The sequence below is a fragment of the Taudactylus pleione genome, unplaced genomic scaffold, assembly GCF_031769625.1.
Source record: "Taudactylus pleione unplaced genomic scaffold, aTauple2 ptg000065l, whole genome shotgun sequence".
Classification (NCBI taxonomy): domain Eukaryota; kingdom Metazoa; phylum Chordata; class Amphibia; order Anura; family Myobatrachidae; genus Taudactylus; species Taudactylus pleione.
In genome coordinates, this window is record NW_028284467.1 from 4,999,215 (window position 1) to 5,022,564 (window position 23,350).

Sequence of the window (23,350 nt, forward strand, 5' to 3'; positions counted from 1 at the left end):
GCACTGTATAGGGGGACTACTACTGGGGGCAATGCAGCATAGGGGAGACTACTACTGGGGGAAATGCAGCATAGGGGGGACTACTACCGGGGGCACTGTATAGGGGGGACTACTACTGGAGGCAATGCAGCATAGGGGGGATTACTACTGGGGGCACTGCATTGGGGGGAAGAGGGTGGCCAGTCCATTACTTTGCCAGGGGAGCTTGGATCCTTAGATACACCCCTACCATAACACTCATTAATCCGTTTCTCTCAAAGAATCCATTAATCAATTCACCCTCACAGCACCCATTAACACATTCGTCCACACTGTCAGCACCCTTTATCCACCCAGCACCCATTAATCAATCTGCGCACCACACTCATCAACATGTTTCTCTTATATCAATCAATTCTCCTTCACAGCACCCATTAATACATTTGTCCACACTGTCAGCACTCCTTAACCTCCCCCCACCCAGCACCCATTAGTCCATTCACCCCAAGAACTTGTTAACCCCTCTCTCAGCACCCATAAACCTCCCCCACCCAGCACCTATTAATCCATTCACCTTGAGCACTCATTAACCCCCTTAAAGCACAAATTACCCCCCCACACACACACAGCACCTATTAATTTACACTTACATACACTTTCAGCACACATTAACACACATCACCACCTATTAATACATAGGTGAAGGCTGTCATAGAAGTGCTAGAGAAGAAGCATGTGAGACATTGGTGAGGAGGACCCTGCTCCTAGGAGCATACAATCTAGGGGAGGGGGGAGACGGACAGATGACATGAGGCATGAGTGTGTAGAGGGAGGACCTGAGTGCAGGAAGTAAGCAAGGTAGAGATGGCTGAGGCAGGAGGGACATTCACTCTCAGAATCCAATTAACACTGCATCTACAGTAGTAACCTCAGTCACACACCAAGAAGCTAATAAAAAGTTCCCTTGCCTGTCTGGCTCTTACTGCTCATTCCGCTTCCTGTTCTTATTGTACAGCCTAGGAGGTGGAGCTTGCATAATAGGCTATGTGAGAAGAAAGGGGAGGAGAGGGAAAGGGATGGGTGCTCACACTGCTGCCTGTCTGCTGCACACGGCTGTTGACACGAAGGGCCGCAGCTTATAAGATCTGCAACTGTCACCAGTAGTAAGCATGATAAAAATGTCAGAAACATCCTTCGTTTTTGTCTCAGGAAGCCTTAGTGGGCCGCCCTCTCAGGTGCCCTAGGCAGCTCCCTAATGGAAGTACTTTCCCTGATCTTATATATGGCACCAACTAAAATTTGAAAGCACATTTCAGTTCCAGTAATAAAACTCTTTATTAGGAAAAAGCTTTATATGACAGTAAAGCTGATTAAAGAATACACCTAATAATAGGAATTACTGTCTAATTTATTAATGGGAGATGGATTGCACACTAATATCTCTGAAAAATAATTATAATTAGTTATGCCATAAAAGGGAAGATATAATTGATATTTTTATGGAGTTCTATGAAACATTATATAAGATCGACAGAGTGGATGCTGATAGGAAAACTGTTCTTTGAGATGTACTGTAGGTTAGACATGGATCTATTAATTTCACATATACTTCATTTAGGTAAACCAGATCATAACCATAGCACAGATGAGCAAAAATGCAGTTACAAAAACGTTCTGTTGGTTTACACCAGGGGTGGGGAACCTTTTTTCTGCTGAGGGCCATTTTGATATATATAACATTATTTGTGGGCCCGGTGCAGGCCACGCCCCCTTGGTGTGATGTCATATGGGGTGGGGCCACAATCGACGGTGATAACAGCAATGCCCGGAGCATCCTGAGGATGCTCCAGGAGCTGTAAGGCAGTGGTGTGACCGTCTGAAGCATCCTAAGGATGCTCAAGGTGGCACTGCAGCATAGATTCTGGCTGCAGGGTGCCATTCTAGGCACCCTGTTAGCCAGATGAGACTAGCAGAAAAAAGCTCCGAGGGCCAGACCAAATGATTCCGGGGGCCTTATACGACCCACGGGCCTGAGTTTCCCCATCCCTGGTTTACACAATGACTTTAATGGTTAGAAAGACAGGGAAATAGAAGAAAAATAAATTAAAGGGACATGGAAGGGTAATGGAGGGAGAACAAGGGGGAGAGAGAACGGCAAAGAGAACAGTTTTTGGGCTATGCCAAAAGCAATAATCTCCCGAGTGTAAAATGAGGGGGTAGAAGTATAGGGAAGATCCAGGCTGCAGAACCAATTGGAAGCAATAGTAATGGGGATAAAGAGCATGTTAGCTAGAGGCAGAGGCAACTAGCGTGGCATATGTGAAATAATCTTTAAATTTGAGCCAGCTGAACCATGTAGAGTTGAATTCCCGAGTATGATTGGCAGCTGAAAGAGTAAGATTATGCATAGATATATAGAAGTCTAGGCGGTAAAACCACTCTGACATAGACTGGACATTGGACAATTTACAGTAAACAGGGTTCCCCAGGTGCTAAATGAAGGCTTTTATATATATATATATATATATATATATATATATAATACAAGAATGGCCGGCACTCCACACAATGACTGGTACTTGCCCGGGTGCCCTCCAATGGAAAAAATGCCAATCATATGTAGAAATAACAGTGGCACTCACAGGACTTTGATAAAGAAGACTCATGACTCAGGAAGGTCAAAGTTCAACGTTTCAGTCTGGCGACTTTTATCAAGAACTATATATAATATATCTCGATACAGGATTGTCAGAGAGGGCAAGAAGCCAAAAACTAGGCTAAGTCTGCACCTCCACTCCCAAAATCAAGTTGGACAGTTCTATGATCTTCTCTCAGTATGGGGAAATCTTAGGAGAACTCCGCCAATTTGTTGGAAGTAGTGTGCTCCTGCACTGCCTCCTTCCAGCATCCTCTTAGCTACATTGAGCCAGCGATCACTAGGACCTACCGGTCCTCAATCAGAAGGGGTCCAACCTCTGAAATGCACCAGAGCCAGTGCTTAAATATAACTGCAATTGTCATATACTACCACCAATATCTAGTAGGATATCAGGGATACCATCTGCCAGTCCATTTACTCAGCTCACACACTGCAATGCTCAGCATTACCCTAAGCTCCAGGCCTCTATATTCCAAACAGATTGCCTACTGCTGTTACACCTGTGATATCCCTGTGTCATTTGTTACTTGCTGTTCTAGAACTGGTTAAGCATACTACGTATGGACTAATCACCATCAGCACCAACACCTGCATTACAGATTACCATCAGTAGCTTGGCCAATACATGTCTACCTGGGTTTAACTTATCTGCAGGACTACTACACTTAGCACATTCTGCATATGTGAAAGCTTTATTCTGCTGCTACTATTGTTACCATACTACTCTTCTACTACTATCTGCTGTCACCATACTACTCTGCTAACAGGTTATGGGCCCAGAATCAATCATCAGATTAAACATCTCTCTAATCACCAGGCTAACACAAAGCGTGATCTGTTCCAGGGCTGTCAGCATGCACAAATCTGGCTGGTGAAAGACCCGTTACCCCTGGTGTGATGTACGCTGATACCAAGATCAACAAGTTGACAGATGAGACAGAATAAGATGATCTGAGTGAGTAAGGACAGACCCTTAGTCAATCTGTATGATAGAAATGTACAGTGCAGGGAGCAGCATGTCATTTTAGAAAGTTACAGGTATTGAAAGCTACTCTACATGGAAACTTGCCTTGCAGATGCAGTTGAAGCAGGAGAAATTGTAGAAGGTTATTAGTACCCCCAGTGACGATCCAAATCCTGAAGATGTAGACAGAACTATGGGGACAATTGGCCTAACAGCAGAATCACAAGTTTATTCAGTAATCAACAGAAAAGATACAGTTTATGATATGTGGATAGCACTGCAAATGGTGTATAAAAGTAAGTGTGAGTGAACTAGGGGCCTTAGGTTGGTTCGCAATGCTGCATTTGCACACACCTGCCTGCTGCAAATATATGCTAATGAATGCAATCGCACGGCAACTGCAGCACTATACCAAGATGCCCACCACTGTATAAAGCCACCCCACTTCCCATGACATGCATCCACAAGTCGGCGGAAACATCGGTAACATCGAACCTATACGCACAGTTGTGGTTGACCATGACCTGCGGCACAAACTGCTAAACTTCTGGCTGGCTACGTATACAATCGCAGGGACATAATTATGTACACCCCTGTAACGGCGTTCAAATGCACAGGCACACCTGCATTCTGCCGACCACCCCCCCTCTCCACCCCCAAACGGTCACATCCTGTCAATCACTGTGTAATGGGACTGTGTGCTTACTGCGATTCCTGATTGTAGCGGTCGATGGCACACAGCGATGCAGACGCATGTGCAGAATGCAACCATCGGCCGGCTGCATGCGAACGCAGCCTTACGAACCAACCTGAATCAGGCCCTAAAGTTCAAAGCATTGGACGCAAGGTCATATATACTGCTCATGTCGGGACAATTACACTATGCCCAAGAGTGAGAGGCAATGCAGTTGTCACTGATGTTTAAGACGTACTGTCTGTATCTAGACTAAATACTAACTAATACTAGTGGACTGGGATGTCAGAGGACAATCCTGAAAACAAACGTGAGAGCTGTGTGACGAGTAAGCAGACACATTGCTCCCTTCCTAACTTTGCATCCAGAGCGCAAGTGCCATTGAAGCTAGTACATACTGATGTGTGTGGACCAATGGAGGTTGAAACCATGAGTGGCAGGCGTTACTTCATGATGCTACAAGGATGACACATGTTTATTTCTTGAAGAACAAAAGTGTAGTAACAAGTAACATCAAAGTGTACAAGAATGTCGCTGAGAACCGTACTGGCCAGAAGCGGAAAATTCTAAGATCTGATAACCATGGAGAGTTCATGAATGGGAAATTTGCCAAGTACCTAATAGAAAATGGCATCAGCTAACTAATGCATATACACCAGACCAAAATGGCATCAGCTAACTAATGCTTATACACCAGACCAAATTGGCATCAGCTAACTAATGCTTATACACCAGACCAAAATGGCATCAGCTAACTAATGCTTATACACCAGACCAAAATGGCATCAGCTAACTAATGCTTATACACCAGACCAAAATGGCATCAGCTAACTAATGCTTATACACCAGACCAAAATGGCATCAGTCAGAGAGCCAACAGAACATTAGTCGAGAGAACCAGAGCTTTGCTTTATGATTCAAATCTTGATAAGAAGTTTTGGGCTGAAGCAGCAAGAACATCCGTTTACCTTAAGAACTGAACACCTACAGTGGCAATCAAGAAGATGAGACCATTTTAAGTGTGGACAGGTAAAAAGCCAAATAGCCATCTACATGTGTTTGGAAATAAAGCTTGAACTCATGTACCCAAGGAGAGAAGACACAAGCTGGATTTCAAATCCATCAAATGTATCATGCTTGGATACTGTGATTAAAGTAAAGGCTACTGTCTATGGGACTTTAACAACAAGAGGCCTATACTGTCATGGGACATTGGGATTGATTCATTATGGATCGCAATTGCGAATGCAATAGCGATTATGCACGCAGTTCAACTGCGATAGTATGCTAATTAATTGCAATCACAATGCCGCCTTGGCACAACATAAGGATGCCCACTTTACCTTAACACACATCCATAATGTTTAGCAAGACTTCGAAACCATCGGTACAATCGAGTACCATCGCAGCCTCATGCACACTTGCGTAAGCTCTGACCTTACTCAGAAATTGCTTACTTCATTGCACGCTATGAGGCCTCAGGCTGCATAGGGCATCGCAGTGGATAATTTATGCATGCCCATGCAATGGTGTTCAAATGCACTGGCACAACTGTGTTTCCCTGACCACCCCCCATCACCACCCACAAACGGCACTTCCTGTCAGTCACACTGCGATGGGTCTGAGTAGTCATTGCAATTGCAGTCCCGATCACAGTGGCTAGTTTATGAATGCGCATTGCGATGCATACGCATGCGCAGTACACAACAATCGGCCGATTGCATGCGTATTAGCCACTGCGTTCCTTGCTGAATCAGGCCCATTGTTTCATGAGACTACTTCAGTTAGTACTAAGAGGGATGTTGTATAGCCACAGGGGCCTGTGTTGCTGGATATGCCTGCAACTGAAAGCATGTTTGACTCGAGAGAAATTACAAAAGTAAACACCCATTCGGGGAACAGGAGTTCTATGAGAAGCAACAAGGGGAAACCTCCAAAAAGATTTTGGGGCCTATGTATCCAGTTTTTTTTTTAAATAAAATGATATAGAAACTACAGGAACTGCATCATTTTATGAATTGTAGAACTGTACTAATAGCACGATGCAGTAGATTTCACAGAAGTCTCCGGCAGAAAGCATAGCAGATCACAGTCCCCATTATTATCAATGGGAACTACAATATCGGCCATTCGTACCAAACTCCAAAAAGCTAAGCTGTTTGTTTTTTCTGAAGATTGTGTAAATTGCTTTAAGCCTATGGATGCTTACGAGCAGGAGAGAGAACTTCCAATCCCTCTCCCGCAGCCTCTGGCCAGCGGCAAAGGTTGACACTGTGGGCCTGATTAAGACCCGTTCGCTAGATGCGATCGCTCGCTCCGAGTGTATGGAAATTCGGCTAAGTGACGTCAAGGCAGCTGCTCGCAGGGCAAGTCATAAGTACTCCTACTTTGTTTTGGCGAGCGATGACTTTTTGTTTGTAGACACCCACCAGCCTGTCTAAAGACGCCCACTTCCGTACGTCATCTCCAGGAAGTGCATGAAACCGTTGGTACATCGAGCACCATCGGATGCGATCGCAGCGCTTGAGGTTAACTACACCCTGCCGCAAGCACTGCGATCACTTCAGTGTATATTACTAGCAAGTGACATGTCCTATGACGCTGGCTGTCAATTATGCACGCCTCTGAAATGGCGTTTAAACACTCAGGCACGCCTGCGTCCACAACTCCACTCCCCCGTTACTACTGCCATGCCCCTGTTACCACCCAAACTGCCTCTCCTGTCACTCATTCCTCTGGGCTGTCTATGCTGGGCGAGTGAGCATATCCCGATTGCTCGTACTAGTTTGCGCACGTGCACTGCGAACTATATGCCTGCGCACATTTGCAAACATCGCCAGCAACGAGTGATCGCTTGCTAGCGAGCAGGTCTGAATCAGGTCCTGTGTCAGCAGTTTCAGCTTCCCCAGGAGAAGTTTTTCACATACATTAATGACTTCTACAATATTCCGGGGATATAACTCGCTTGAAAAGCGGTTGCCGCAACTGCTGTCTCTGTGAGTTCCCCTTTGTTTGTACATAGGAATATTTTCATTAAAAATTAATATATCCGTAGCGATATGGAGCCTTAATAATCACAGCAGTTCCACTATTATTAAAATTTAGATCCCTTAGCGAGGAGTATGCTGGATTTGTTTGCCGTTTATCTCACAGACTTCATGATCCAGGGCCAACCTGTGATTGACAGGAATGGAAATCTACTATTAATCCCGATTTCTAGAACAAAGGCCAAAAAGCATGAAAATACCAAAGTCCTGTGTATGCAATGGCAAAGGAAAGAAGTGGAAGAAAACCTGAAGTTGCTTTTCTGGCTTGGGGGACTAAGGGCCGTATTCAATTAGGAGCGAAAAGCCATTTTCGGCGAAAAAGTTTCGCCGGTGACGTCATTTCGCCAGGCGAAAACTTTTCCCTGTATTTAATTCCAAAGACTTTTCGCCGGTGCGGAAACTCAATGCATTGGAATAGGCAAAAAAGATTCGCGTATGAAAGCTGCCGGAAAAAAGTGCAGAATTGGGGTTTTGGGTGCAAACTTGCGGAAACCCCCCTTCTCCCTTGGGACAGTCCCCCAAAGGTAAACTGTGTCAAAAAAAATAAAAAAATACTTAAGAACACCCCAATAAATGACTTTGAAAAAGGGGGCAAAAAAGTACAAAGTTGGGAGACAAACTTAAAACCTAGCAAAATAGACTCCAGGGGGGTCCCCAAGTATGCCCCAGGCATTTTTAAGTTTGCAGTTGTTTGCGGCAGGTGGATTTTTTCAAATTTTTTTAAACTGCACTTTAGCAACTTTAATATATGCTAGCACCCATTTTCATGTACCCCAAATTTGCTGGAACTACTTCTTTTCACACAAAAAACCTCCAAAAACCTATTCTTTACCACTTCTGCAAAGACGCTAATTAGCAGCTATTGAGAGTATTTAAGTACCCCAAATACCTTCAGCAGGCCTATTCGGGGGTATTTATAGTGATCCCCAATGTCAGTGCATCTTTTGGGGGGTGTCTGGCTGATTTCCCCAAATCTGACAGCACTTTTCGACCGGTCCGAATTCGCCGGGTTCCATTTTCGCCAATTTCTAATTGAATACGGGGATAAGCGGGGACGAGCGCGATACTTTTTCCCACGGAAAACCAGCGATGTCGGCAAAAAGTCGGCATGCGAAATGTACAGGACTTTTCACACCTAATTGAATATGCCCCTAAATGTGATTTAAATACAGTATGTTTAGTTCACAATGGGCCATCAACATTACTACTGAAGATCCCTTTGTTAGGGCGCTGACAATGAATACTTTAGTAAATGCAGTTTGTTTCCGGTGACATGTTCAGTAAATGTTTGATTTCTTGTGTGCACGTTTTCCACTTACAGGAATGTAAATTGGGGCGTTTTTAAAATGTTGATGCTTTGATTTGAAAAATGTCTTTGCGTAACCCTGAATGTGCTTCATTGCAGGAAAGAAACTTCATTTGTGATGCTTGTAATGTGCTCTGTGATAGATAGCAGTCTTGAGCGAGGGTTCTTTTTGGAAGAAGTGCGCTCCTGCGCTGCCTTCCTACAGGCTCCTGTTAGTTACAATTAACAGTCGGTGATCACTAGGATCCGCTGATGCAGAGTCAGAAGGGCTCGACCTCTGACATGCGCTGCTGCATGGTGAGTCCGTGCATCTTTACTCCATTGTGTCCATGAGAACAGGAGGGACTCTGAGACCTCACCACAGTCAGAGCCATTTCAGTGACCAGACATAACCCTAAGTACCCTATACCACCACTTATGTACAGTAGGATACTAGGGATACTGTACGCCTGTACATTCACCCAGCTCACGCCTGTGCACTACAACGCTCAGCATTACCCTAATATGATACAGGGAACCCACCAACGCAAGACACTTCCAACAAAGTGGAGAAAGAGCTGGGGAAATTCGCTGAAAATTTTTTGGACACTAGAACCAAAGGGTAAGTATTTTGTATTATGTTTCAACAACGGTGTTATAAGAACAACCATGTGTGAATTGGTACACCTTGTTCCATGGTATGGAATTTTTGGAATCATGGAGATTTGGCTCCCATGCCTCGACAATTGTTGGTTTTGTGGTAAATCTATCTGTCAAAATTAACTGGTAATTGGTGGAGGCAGTGTTTTGGAGGAGCAGAATGTACACAGAGCAGCTCAAAAGGGGTCAGTGGTATAGTGATTGCAGTAATGAGATGTGTGCGGAGAAAATAGCATAATTGACATTACAGTATCTGCAGAGTTGTATGGGAGGTGGTAGCCTATCTTCTTGCATAAAGGGGAAGGGGAGAATGGCACCATCCAATCTCTGGACACTGGAGACAGTCCAGTTAGAAAATTAAGTGGGGTGGAATCTTGTAGGAGACTCTTGAAACTCCTGATTGGGAGTAAAAGGAGTCAGAAGTGACAGTACTGTTGAGATATTCTCAGAGGCCCACAAGTTCTGCCAGCATATAAGAGTAAGTCCAATTGTTGGGTGGAGGATCCAAATCAGTTTAGGGAGCCTTGGTAGAAGATGTATAGGGACAGTTACCTCTTCACATAAATGAACGGCTTCACATTGTTTAGTGTTGGCTCATCTTGTTTAAACCATAACCCTGTTGAGCATGGACACCTGGTAATAGCTCCAAAATATGAGAAGCTGGATGCCACCCTGATGCCTGCATCTATGAAGAACCTCATGCTTAAACCCGAAGTCTCTGCCCCCCTCCCCCACAAAATCTATGACCATGCATTGGAGGTCAATAAAAAAAAAATAGTGAGGGATGTAAATAGGAACAGGCTGAATGATATGCAGAACTTTTTGAAGGATATTCATTTTAATGTTTGCCCTTTCAAACCAGGAGAATTTCAGTGGAGATTATGAATTGAGTTCCCAGCGGGTTTTAGCAAGTATGGGTAGATAGTTTATATTATAAATTCTAGACGTGGCATTGGTCAGGGAGATCTCCAGGTAATGGATATGGGAGGGATGCCACCGAAATCGGAAGGCAGCTTTCAAGATCTTTACTACCGGAGCAGGGAGGGAAACATTAAGAGTACAAATTGTTGATGACTATGGTCATTCACAAATAATGCAATTTTAAATACTCTATCCCTAATTTGTACCGCTCGAATATCAGAGTTTTAACGGATAGCCTCAGCCAAAGTCTCCATACAGAGTACAAATCTGAGCAGATACTGAGGGCAACCCTGTCACGTGTCATTGGAGATGCTTAATGAATCTAAAAGCATGCCTGAAACCATTCACCTTAATCCTATTTGGAGGGAATTTTTAAAGAGAAAAAATTCTATGTGTACAGAAAGGGCTCAGGGCCTCATTCAGAGGCGGTCGGAGGATGCAAGCGGTCGCTCAGAAACTGGGCGGCCACTTACATCCTGACCGCCCGCCTCTGTTGCGGTCGTTAGGCTGTGGGTTAACACCCACAGCTCTAACGAATACTCGGGTGATGGTCGCGATGGTCAGCGACCATCGGGGCTTACGACGAGACCCTAGGGTAGGGTCTCACTTGTCGTAAGCCCCGGAGAGCTTCTGGCTCTGTCAGAGCCAGAAGCTCTCCACTGACATCACTAGTGATGTCAGTGGGGCCTCCTCCAAATGGCAGGCGTTCCCATGGGAACGCCTCCGTTTAGGCTGCCACCCCCCCGGCCCGCCTTCCAAACGGGGCGAGCTGTCAATCAACATCGACAGCTCGCCCCCTTTGGAAAGAGACCCGCTACGACCAGCGCTGTCGGTCGTAGCGGTTCTCACGCATGCGCACGAGGGAGCTGGCTCCCTCGTGCGCATGCGCACTGGCAAAACATCGAGGCAGCCATGCAGTCATAGACCGTACGGCCGCCTCTGAATAAGGTCCTCAGTCCCATGTGCTCCAGCATACTCCCTATAAACTGCCAATCGATTATGCCAAAGGCCTTCTCTGCATCCATAGACAAGAGAAAAGCCAGGGTTTGTGACCTATGAAGATGATGAACAATGTAAATATTTTTGGTTGAGTTGTCTTGGGCCTCCATACCAGGTACAAAACCAACCTGGTCAGAGAGGATGATGAGAGATGGGAGAAACACCTTGAGGCAGTTTAATTAAGCTAGAAATGTAGGGCCAAATGTAATAGGGTGAGAGTTTAGAAAATGTGAGAGAAAACAGATACATTTTTAAACTCAGCCCATGTAATAAAGTCACAGAATATGCAAACTTTCATGTTATTCAGACTCAAAAAACTCTCAAGATTAAGCTCTCATCCAGGTGTTTCCTGTTTTGAAAATACAACTCGATCAATGTATTAGTGTAAGAGTTTTACTGCTAAACTCTCACATTTTCTAAACTCTCACCCTATTACATTTGGCCCATAATGTCCAAATTTAGTAGCGAGATCGGGCAATTAATGAAAGATAGGGATGGGTCTTTACCTTCTTTGGGGAGACTGGAAATGTGAGCTTCAAGGGAATACTTAGAAAATACAAATATATCAAATACTTAATTAAAGGCTCAAAGGAGAAGGGGGCCTACAAGTTTGCAGAATGTTTTGTAATAGGCTATAGAAAACTAATTGGGAAAAGGGATTTTCCAATTTGGAGAAGATTTAATAGCCTCATCCAATTCTGAAAGAGAGAAAGGTAATTCAAGTGCAGCCTTCATCTTTTCTGAAATTCTAGGAAGCTAAATTGCTTTCTGTCTTTGGGAGGAAGCCTGTGGGCTCAGGGAGGGGAGATGTTATAAAATTTTAGATATTATGCCCAAAATGCTTCTGCTATGTCTTTGTTTCTAAACTGCATTGTTCCTGAGCTGTCTTTTATGGAGTAATTGAACGGCTTTGCACGTTACGATCTGAGGGCCTGATTCAGCAGCGATCGCAACTGCAACTACGTACACGGATCGAGCGAGTGTTAGCCATTGCACATGCGTATAAGCTGCCCTGTGACTATGGACGCACAGAGGAATCCATCGCAGAGTGAGTGACAGGATGTGAATGTTTGGGGGTCGTGACGGGGGAGTGTGTGGAAGAAACGCAGACGTGCCTGTCTGAACGCCGCTGCTTGGGCATGCATAAATTAGCCACGGAATTTGAGAGCCCTCTGCATGCGAGGAGACATGTAGTTTCTGCGGCTGGTCAGACGGTGTAAATGCGTACCTGTGCGTCAATGGTCAAGACAGCATAATTATCATTGAGGGATATATATATATATATATATATATAATTTAGAATGCACAAGTGCGCAACATATCCACTAAAGAGCATAATATAAATACAAATAAAGTCCAGTATCAAAAAAGTCCCAAATAATGGCGATGTACATGCTGCCATCCTCTTATTAGCCTCACCACAGGCCAAATAGTATCAATCATGAAACGAAAAGAAGAAGACAAGGCGCATCCATGTGAGTAAAAAATAACAATCACTTTACTAAGTGTAATAAGCTCACATACATCAAAGTAAACAGCGGCTGGCTCACATTCAACCCTTCGGGGCCTCCGGATAGCACCCAGGGTGATGGATATCCACGTTATACAAAGTGACCCCCTGACGAAGTCCTTGGCTGACTAAACTGGTTGGGCGTGGTGCGGTGTCTGACATTGGATGTGGTGTCGTCACGAGCTGAGTCCCAAGCTGTCTGTTGCAAGGAGAGCCGGACCGGATTACCACTTTGTATAACGTGGATATCCATCACCCTGGGTGCTATCCGGAGGCCCCGGAGGGTTAAGTGTGAGCCGGCCGCTGCTTACTTTGATGTATGTGAGCTTATTACACTTAGTAAAAGTGATTGTTATTTTTAACTCACGTGAATGCGCATTGTCTTCTTCTTTTCGTTTCATATGTATATGTTGCTAGTGCATCTATTTGTGCGAGGCAATGTGAGTCCTGGACTTGCTGTTCAATACATCGCCAAAGCCAATGATTGGGAAGGGGGGGAGGTGTCAACCAATTTCAAAGTTAGATCTATTGGGGCATGAACAGAGGACAGTATTTGGCCAATGAGAGCATCCAACAGGAGATCCAGACGACCATGATCAACAAAAAAGTAATAAATTCTGGAATAGCTGGAATGGTGGTCAGAATAAAAGGTAAAATTATTGTCTACTGAATGAAGGAGTAGTGTAAATTAGCTGATGCATAGGAAAGGTACCCCTGACTTTTCCCTCCTCTCTAAGGGCAACCTACTCGACTTACCCATTGAGTCTATTTGAAGGTCAAGTGCCCAGTTTAGATTGCCACCCAGGACCAAAACCTTCCTATGTTCCTGTATCTGTTCTAAGGAATGGGTGAGAAAGGCCGGCTGACCCTGGTTCGGGGCATATAATTTAACAAATGTGAACATTTGAGAGCAAATTTTCCCCTTCTCAAGAAGGCTCCTGCCCTGACCTAATCAAAGTACAGAAACATTGGTAACTTGAACCCTGTTGGAGAAAAGAATTGCGACTCCCCAGGATTTCCCAGAAGGATTGTTACTAAACAAAACCAGAAGGAAGTAATGATTCTTTAGGGGGGAGGCGTGCAAGATTAGCCTTAAAATGCGTTTTGAGTAAAACCAATATCTATATTCTTCACTCACAATGTATGTAACAGGCTAGAGCGTGTCTCTGGAAGATTAAGGCCCCTCGCATGAGTAGAAATAAAATGCAACTTATCCATCTGGTCGTACACTAGAGAATTACAGTCCCATCATGGTCAATGTCAGAGAAGCCTGGGAAAAAGTGGAGTTGGACCTGATTCAGAAATGGACGCAAATAAAATTGCAGCTGTGCTCTCTACACGCTGAATCTGTGTAAATATCGCCATTGCGTCCAACTCCGAATCAGGCCCAATGTGCATTAAACAGAAATAATGTGGCAGCGAAGCACCTGAACAAGCTAGCACCATTAGTATAGAATGATTGAATAAGTAACAATGTGTTACAAGCGCATATTAACAGAAAAACACAAGTGTTCCCATGGACAGACGGTGACCTAGTGGTTTTATAGAGTAAGGGTAAGTAATATTAAACGGGGAGTCACGTAGTGACAAGGTCAGATGAAGTTGAAACTTGGCGGGGTGCCCTCTTATTTTTCCGGACCGTTTCCCGTCCAGAACGTTGAGGGAAAGAGAACGGAGGCATCTGGGGCAAAAGCACAAGCCAATCTGGAACCAGAATGATGGACAGTTTAAGCACCTTTTAGAAGGGGCTGAGATTAGCCGGGTCTTATAGGATAAACATCTTCCCATCCTGGAAAACTTGAATGCTGAGAGGAAACTCCCATCAAAATATGATAGCCCGCTGTCTGAGTTTGTCAGTCACTTTAAAAGTTTACGCTCTTGAAGGGTGCGCCAAGACAGATCCAGATAGATCTGGATAGAATGAGTGCTTTCTGTTTGCCTTGAAGAGCACAATATTGTAAAGTAATAGTGTCTACCATACCAGAGAAGAACATCTATATGTGGTACAGTCATAAACAGCTGAGCTTACTGCTGTTTGCTAAATACTCAAGGATTTCATGACCCCTTTATACAGATAAATAGGAATATAACTCATTCCTAAATGGATCCCTTAGTGTTAAAACCTCTCCCACGTTTCCCCACAGTTGGCAATACCACTAATTTTCCCTGTATCCCTTAAGCTGGCCACACATCTAAAGATTATCTGTCCAACCAACCACATAGTTGATTGGTTGGAATGAAAATCTGGTAAGGTATGAAAGCAAATGACAATCAGCAATTTGCTCCCAAACGCCGGAAAATGGATAAAAACTGTTGTTTGAACAAACTGTTTAGATCAAACATTTAACAAACTTGTCTGACGACCATTTTCATCTGTTTTCTGGCAATTAGGAGCAAATTGCTGATCATCATTTACTCCCATACGTTACCAGATTCTCATTCCAACCAATCAACTAGTTGGCTGGTTGGACAGATAATCTTTAGATGTGTGGCCATTTTAACAGATGGTTTCCCAACCTCTGTCCTCAAGGATTTTCAGTTTATCTATGCTTGAGCACATGTGGTTAAATCAAGTTAATTAAGTCACCTGTGGTCAAGTATGGCTCTCCTTACAACCTGGACTCTTAAGCTGGGTACATATTAGAAGATACTTTGGCCGATCTGATGGATCGGTCAGATATTTTGTCAATATTGTGTTATGTGTATGCTCTATGTCGGGATATGCGTGCTCCCGTTAGGTTGTCTCTACATGCAGCGCTTAATCTGACAATGCGACTGACCACCCCATGCAGGGGCCGACAAATCAGACAGTTGGGCACCGGATTGTCTAATGTGTAACGGTCACCCGTCTAGTTGCCCGTTGGATCGCTGGGTGCACCTATCATTAATGTGTTCCCAGCTTTAATGTGCCTTGAGGACAGAGGTTGGGAAACACTGCATCTTGGTTATATCACCTATCACACTCCACACAATCATTCCCTCACCTGTTATTACTTCCTCCTTGAAGACATTGCCTGATTGTTACAGAAACCCATATCTATTCTCTCATTATTTTTCGTTTTGGTTATATCAACCTTCTGTCCAGTCTTCCCCTCTACAATCCATCCAAAATGCCCAGACAGAACTGATCTTCCTTTCTTGCTGCTGCAAACCCACTCAGCACATTTAAGCACTGACTCTTTATGCTTCTGACTTAGTTCTCCTCCCTGATTTCTCCCATGCTGCTCCCAATTTATGTATTTTCCTACCCCATCTGACCAGACTCTACCCCAACCTTCAATCTTTTAAATGCTCTCTCAAACCCATTTCTTTAGTATAATTTTCCTTACCCCTGAAACTCCCTCTGCATGTTCTACTGGCTACTGTCTCTGCGTCTCTCCCTCTAGAATGTATACTGTCACAAGCAGGGTTCTCTCTACCCTTTTGTCTCATGTCTACCTTCTCCTACATCAACCCCTTTTTTTAGTTCTCTTTTTAAATGTGATTGTATATTGTATGATTTGTGTGTCTGACTCACCAGTGCTGTGGAGTTTTGTAGCATCTTATAATGATGATGACGATGGCTATACACTGCATTGCATTATTATGACACACTGTAACATACAAAGCGCTGATCCCTCTTACTGTGTTTAACCAGTACTTGATATGTGTAATACCACTTTTCCACCGAAGTCCTGGGTCTGACCCGGGATTTGTAACACAGTTCCAAACCGGATCAGACTCATTTTCCACCGCTGTGCCGATCCATCCGGGTTATTCCCAGATCGGCCCCGTTCACACTGCACACGTGTGCAGTGCTGGAGCTTGAAGATGAGATCATCTCCTTGCGGCAGAATGTGTCTCACCCCGTGCTGTAAACGGGAAGACCCGGGTTACTCGTTTACACTGCAGCTCACCCGGGCCCTTCCTGTGTAAAACCCTGCTAGGTACCCTGGGTTGTTGCGTGTTCGTGTGCAATAACCCGGGATTTTCAAGTCAATGGAAAAGGGGTATAAGTCACACTTCTCCCCTATGGCATACATCCCATCATTGTCCTCATGGAAATCTGTCAACTGCAATTCAGAACAGGTAGGATGGTCCTGACAAGCTCCTGCCCCCACCTGCCAAAAAAAAATAATAGTTAAAAAAAAATAAATTTTGGCATGCATTGGAAGCAGATGTGCTCGCTCAGCATGGAGAGTGGGGACATACCTCCTAAATTCCTGGTTGTCAGGACAAAGTTACCAAATAGGATGGTGGGACCAGAGTCATAACTAGACATTTTGGTGCCATGTGCCCGATAGATCATTGGTGCCCCCCAACATTTTTGTGGTCTTCCAGGGCATGTGCGTGGCCTTTGCGGCACTCCCCTGTAATGCATGCCGAGATAGAAACCACAGACATTACCCCAGAAGACCTCATCTCCCAATGTTACCCACATTGAAACACCAACACTTGCCCTATTGACCCTCATGTCTGTATCCCCAGCACCTGTACCTTTATATCTGTATTCCCAGCAATCTCATGTCTGTATCCACCACACCCTAATGTCTGTATCCCCAGCACCTGCACCATCATGTCTGTATCCCCAGCACCATCATGTATGTATCCCCAACACCTGCACCATCTGTATCCCCAGCACACTAGTGTCTGTATCCTCAGCACCCTTATGTTTGTATCCCCAGCACCCTCTTGTTTGTATATTCAGTTCCTGCACCCTGTTTATGTCCCCCTTTCCTGCACCCTAAAGGCTGTGTTCCCTTCACCGTCGCCTCCATGTCTGTGTCACCAGTTCCTGCATCCTAATGTTTGTGTCCTCTGCATCCTCACCTCCATGTCTGAGCACCCAGAACCCCCCCGACAGAGGGGAGATCAAGCTGCAAAATGCCGCGATTTGCGGGTCAATGGGGAGGAGGTGGAGCCAATATGATGCAATATAATTAGAATTGCATCATTTGGCTCTACCCCCTCCCAATTGACCAGCAAATCGCGGCATTTTGCCTTGAGGTGGCGGGGCTTATTGACATAGTGCCTGATCCCGTCTCCATCTCCAACCTGCAGCATGGTAAGTGTTTGTGTGTGTGTAATGTATGTGTGACATATATGTGTGTGTCTGTGTATATGTGTGTTTGCAAATAGATATAGATATATATATAATTATATATATATATCTATGTCAGTGTAAATATACTGGCATTTGCCCCTGTCCCCCCAGTTCTTGCACCCTAATGTCTGTGTCCCCAGTACCTGCCAGGGCCGGCTCAAGGCATGTTTAACCAGTGCGGTCGAACAGGTGCACCACCCAATAGAGGGCGCACCCTACCCAACCATTTCCCATTTCAGTGGGACACACCCGTTTTTCATCCACTGCCCCGCTGTGCCACCCGTGGGCCGAAGTGTCCCGCAGGTGGTCGGGCACCTCCACCGCTGCAGCTGTGCGGCAGTGCCGGACCCCGGAGAAGAGAATGGATGCCGCACGCAGGCAGCCCAGCAACTGACGGAGGGCTAAGCTCGCCCCCAGCCTGATGTTTAATGGGAGGTGTGCCATATGGGCACACCCCCAAATAACATTATTTAGGGGGTGTGGCCTATGGTAATTATGACACACACCCATTTTCGATCGCGCGCAAGTAACGGGTGCCTCAGTCCCATTTTGAACAGGGCACGGCACCTCCCAGAGCCGGCCCTGGTACCTGCACCCTAAAGTCTGTGTCCCTAGTTCCTGCACCCTTATGTCTGGGTTCCCAGCACCCTCTCCTTCATGTCTGTGTGTCCCCAGTCACACCGTTACCAGGCACAGAGAGGAGGAAGAGGCGGCATCAGCATGGAAAGGAGAAGGCACTGTGGGAGAGACGTCATAAGTTTCTCCCACTAACAGTGCAGGAGCCGGGCGTGGGACAGTCACAGCCTGGCAGAGCTCTGGAGGGCATCAGCATGGAGAGGAGGTAAAGGAGGCAAGGTGGCAAGGGGAGGAGGAGGCACTGTGGGAGAGATGTCATGATGTCTCTCCCCACAAACCGTGCAGGAGCCGGATCCGGGACAGGCAAAGCCTGGCGAAGCTCTGGAGGGTATCAGCACAGAGAGCAGATAAAGGAGGTGAGGCGGCAAGAGAAGGACATCATGACGTCTCTCCCCACACACAGTAACCGGGAAAGTCACAGGCAGCCTGGTGGAGCTCCGGAGTGACAGAAGAGCTCCTAGGCGCACATTGCATCGGGCGCCCAGCAAATATTTATTGTGGTGGCAGCTGGTTCCGCCCCAGGGCATCCATCGCTCTTTGCGATGGCATCGGCTGCACCACCCTAGTTATGGCCCTCAAATCAGGACTGCATTTCATAAACCGGGCCATGTTTGAATACCGGCTTTATGTGTGCGGCAGTTTACAGTTCCCGCAAAGTACCCAATTTCCTTTATGGGTTCAGAGATCACACAGCACGGACACAATATGGCAAGGGTACAAAAGGCACCTTTATTACACACCCGCTAAACATAAATGTATAAAAATACATAAGCCATAACCACGCTATGTACAAAATATAAGGGTATCAATAATAACACTCAGAATTTAGGGATAATATAACACCACACAATTTATTCTGAAATTTTTTTGGATATGATTGGCAGTTTTCTCTCTTGTTTATCCATACATTTCCACTCCCCTCATTCCCTTTCACTCCCTCACAACCCCCTTTTCCCTCCTTGTTGTTCCTTTCCCTCAAAAATACGTATTCTTTACTGTTAATGTCATTGTAACATTTTATTGTTTTGCTTTCTGTATTACAATATTTTCTTTTTTAAATTAATAATTGTACCGTTTTGAATACATTAAAAATGTTTTTTTTTAAATAATAATAAAACCTCACAGAAGGACCCTCTAATCCTTAAGACAGTCAATAGTCACCTCAGTGACTGAGAAGGAGTGTAAGCCTAGATCACTTCACTGCTGCAGGACCTTGGTGAGAAGGTTGCCACTTGAAGAATTACTGCTTGACGCGATACTGCTGGGAGAACTCCTGCTGAGTGACTTCATGCTTTTCGGGAATCGGCTACTCTCGATCCCAGCCGCTGGGGCCTATTACTAGCAGAGCCTGGCTGCCTGGACCATGACTTGCTGATCCTAGCTGCTTGACCTGAAGTTCATACCACTTCAGTGAGTACACCATGTTGAATGGCCACATATGGCTCCTGATGGAGTATATGCTTTGGCTGCATATCTATGGTTGGGCTTTCTCAGTTGAATAAAGTTTGTTGCCGGCAGGCTGGATGGCAGTTCGGCCTACGAGTCTGTTAGGCAGGGCCGGATTAAGGTCTGTGGGGGCCCCTATCAATGTTTTATATATATATATAAAAAAATAAATATATATACACATACACATACCAGGTCTATCTGCCTGATGTCCAATGCCCCCTGTAGTTGTGCCCCTTCTGGAATACCCCCTGTAGTTGTGCCCCTTCTGCAATGCCCCCAGTATTTGTGCCTTTCCTCCAATGCCCCCAGTATTTGTGCCCCTTCAGTGCCCCCAGTATTTGTACATTTCCTCCAATGCCCCCAGTATTTGTGCCCCCTGCAATGCCCCCAGTAGTTGTGCCCCTTCTCCAATGCCCGGAGTATCTGTGCCTTTCTTCCAATGCCCCCAGTAGTTGTGCCTCTTCTTAAATGCCCCCTGTAGATGTGCCCCGTAAAGTAGTGCCCCCAGTAGCTCTCCCTACCCACCCACACCCGTTAAAAAAACTTACCTGTCTTCGCTCCACGCCGTCACAGCTCCCGAGTCCCGCCGTCACTGCTGCTGCCGCTGTTTGCAGGAACGGGCGTGCAGGCTCCTCTCCTCTGCAATGTGCGGCTGACGTCATGACGTCACCACGCACTGCATCACTGGGAGCACTGGCCTCTGAAGTGATCAGTATTCAGAGGCCAACGTTCCCACTTACCGTAAGTTGATCGCGATCTACAGGCGGGAGCTCCGTGAGCTTCCAGTAGATCGCGATCAACCTTTTCGCCGGGCATGTGGCCAGGGGTCGGGGACAGTGTGTGGGGGCCCCCTATGTGTGGGGGCCCCAGGACGACCGCCCCTGTCGCCCTGCCCTTAATCCGGCCCTGCTGTTAGGGCCCGAAGACCCATAAAACAGCTCCAACCGTTGTGCCATATGGACAAAGAACACTGACTCTCTTGTGTGTCACATTTTTGTTCCTCAGTCCAATGCAGGGATTGGTTGGAGTTTGAATCCCAGGATGTAAATATGTCCTGGGCTATAGGGGAAGTGTACCACCTGCAGGAATGGTGCAGCCAAGCCTGCCTGTGACTTCCTACAGGCCATGGTGTGCTGTAAGGTTTGGCTGTTTCCAATGGTGGGGGCTTGGACGGGTATAGCAGACAGCAGCAGCTTCCTGGTCACTAGTCGACATTTAGAAATTTAAGCAGTTTTCAAATTTTTTCCTGAATTTATTGCATTTTCATATAAGTTCAACCTAAATGTATGCGAAAAGTACACTTTATATTTTGGTGAGCAAAAGTGCTTATATAAACCATACTCTGATACCAGCTGGTAAGTATTTCATTTGTTATAAAAAGAAAACGCACAGATATAAATTTTTTGTTTTTTGCACATGATACAAGCAGTGGTAACAGCTATGAAAAATACAGGAACATATTTTACATGAATTTGTGCAGCACTATCCTATCTAAATTATTTTTTTTACATCATTGCATAATTTTTCTTTAAATATGCAAGTACCAATATCTGAGCTAAGCATTTGCTTTTTCATTAGGGGAGTGGGTCAATTTTTCCTATTCACTAACAACCTTGCAGTACTTAAAGTTTACTCGGGTAAAAGCAGCTCACACCTAGCACCTGCAATGCGCACCCCCCACCTAGGCACTTGCTTGGGAGCAATAACTTCACAAGGTGTCTAGAAACTATTGCAGGGCATGGTTTGGGTTCGTGGGGGCTCCCTACCAATAAAAATGTACTGGTGATACTCCCAGCAGCACCCTCTTCAGATACATGGGGGCAGATTGAAACTACATATCTCTTGCATGTAATAATATGCATGAAGTTGATTTCCTTGCACCCCCTGAGAGCACCCATTTGTGAGGAGCCTGTGTTAGGACAAGGTGAGGAGGAGGAGGAGGAGGGGGAGGGAATGTCACACCATCACCTCTCTGCCTCCTAATCACCACCAGTGCAGGGATCTCCTATCCTCCTTCTCCTGCAAGCTCCTCGCTGTTGCTATGGCTATGACCATTCCTGCAACGCAACACCCATGTGACCTGCTGTATTATGGCTGCTGTGATGGGAGGTATGTAATCCTACAGACATGTTCTGCACACCATCCCCTCCTGACACAGGCTTTGCATGTCACGGCTGCATTAGGATAGGAGCTGTGTGTGGCTCTGCCAGCGACAGGCCCAGGGCATGACGGACGGGTGGTATGGGAGATGCCCGTTATAGCGGCCGGTTACAGCAGCAGGGCACATCTTTATACCGTGCCCGGCCTGTGTAGCTGGAACATTCACACTGGCATCTGGGTGCGTATCTCATGTAATTATGATTATTATTATTATTGTTTGCCATACTAAACCAACACTGTCACTAATGCTCCGTAGCCTGGGTGGGATAGGAAGGGGAGGGAGCCTGCCATGGCTTCTGTGTACAGGAAATACAGCAGCATGCCATGCAGACATACAGGGGACTGCTGCTGTGCCATACATACAGGGTAAGACAGGGGTGGGCAGGGGACTGGGGTGGCAGGCTGGCAGCTGATGGATTCATGACATAATATTATACATTGACCATTTCCAGGCGCCTGCTGTCCCTGGTCTCAGTGCAAAACTACCCCCTCTCTTTGTTTCTTATGATCACTCATTACATACGTGTTTATCTCAGTGCATACATGTACATTTATAGCATATACACTAGAGGGCATATGGCTTTATAATGATTGTATGAATATAGTATGGATTATATAGAGACAAACATAAACCTCCATTTTACTATATTTGAATGTGTATGTACAGTCACAATATAACAAATACCAATATGCAGGTATACACGGTTTGTTTATATGTAAGTGGTCACTTTGTTTTGTTAATCCTAAATATGCATTCTGAAACTGTTCAAAACTGCTTAAAATATTTTATTTTGAAACATTAGAGAAGCATCTTCTTTAGATGTCTATTTGTTTTCTTTGTACAGTAGGTATGTTCTAATAATCATTTAACAAGATATCTGTAACACAATACTACCCTGTGGGGATTATTTTCAGGTTTGCCGTGAGAAACTGTACAATTCATTGTACATCTCAGTGGAAACTTGTGGGTTAAACACATTTCTAATACAAATAATCTACATTAATAATGTCTGTCTATGGCCCCAAGGCCTGAGCAGAAATACATTCTGAGTCTGGCTTAAATGCAAGCTGCTGCTAAGAAGTTTCCTTAAAGGCTACTGAAAGAAAATGCAGGATTGAGAATAAAAAGTTGGAAACGAAAACAAGTACCTAGTTTTACAACAAATATGTGTGTGTGTGTGTGTATATATATATATAATATGACTGCAGTGTACAGTACAGCACACAGGCCGTTAGTTAATAATGCATGTTAGCTGTGGTATAGTCCGGAAGTATGGATGATGTCATAGATGTTTACCCTGTAT

General features: G+C 45.2%; 1 protein-coding gene across 4 annotated transcripts in view; it reads left to right on the top strand.

The window, feature by feature from the left end:
- The first annotated feature begins 21,849 nt into the window (after positions 1 to 21,849).
- Positions 21,850 to 23,350, top strand: part of DTX3 (deltex E3 ubiquitin ligase 3) — an 82,258-nt gene continuing 80,757 nt past the window's right edge. For 2 of the 4 annotated variants that reach the window (XM_088465907.1, XM_088465911.1), the window contains exon 1: positions 22,039 to 22,224. The gene's annotated coding sequence lies outside the window, so the exon portion shown is untranslated. Of the gene's footprint in view, positions 21,996 to 22,038; positions 22,225 to 22,369; positions 22,413 to 23,350 lie in introns of those variants that run through there. The other 2 variants (XM_088465906.1, XM_088465908.1) reach the window with 2 other exon arrangements.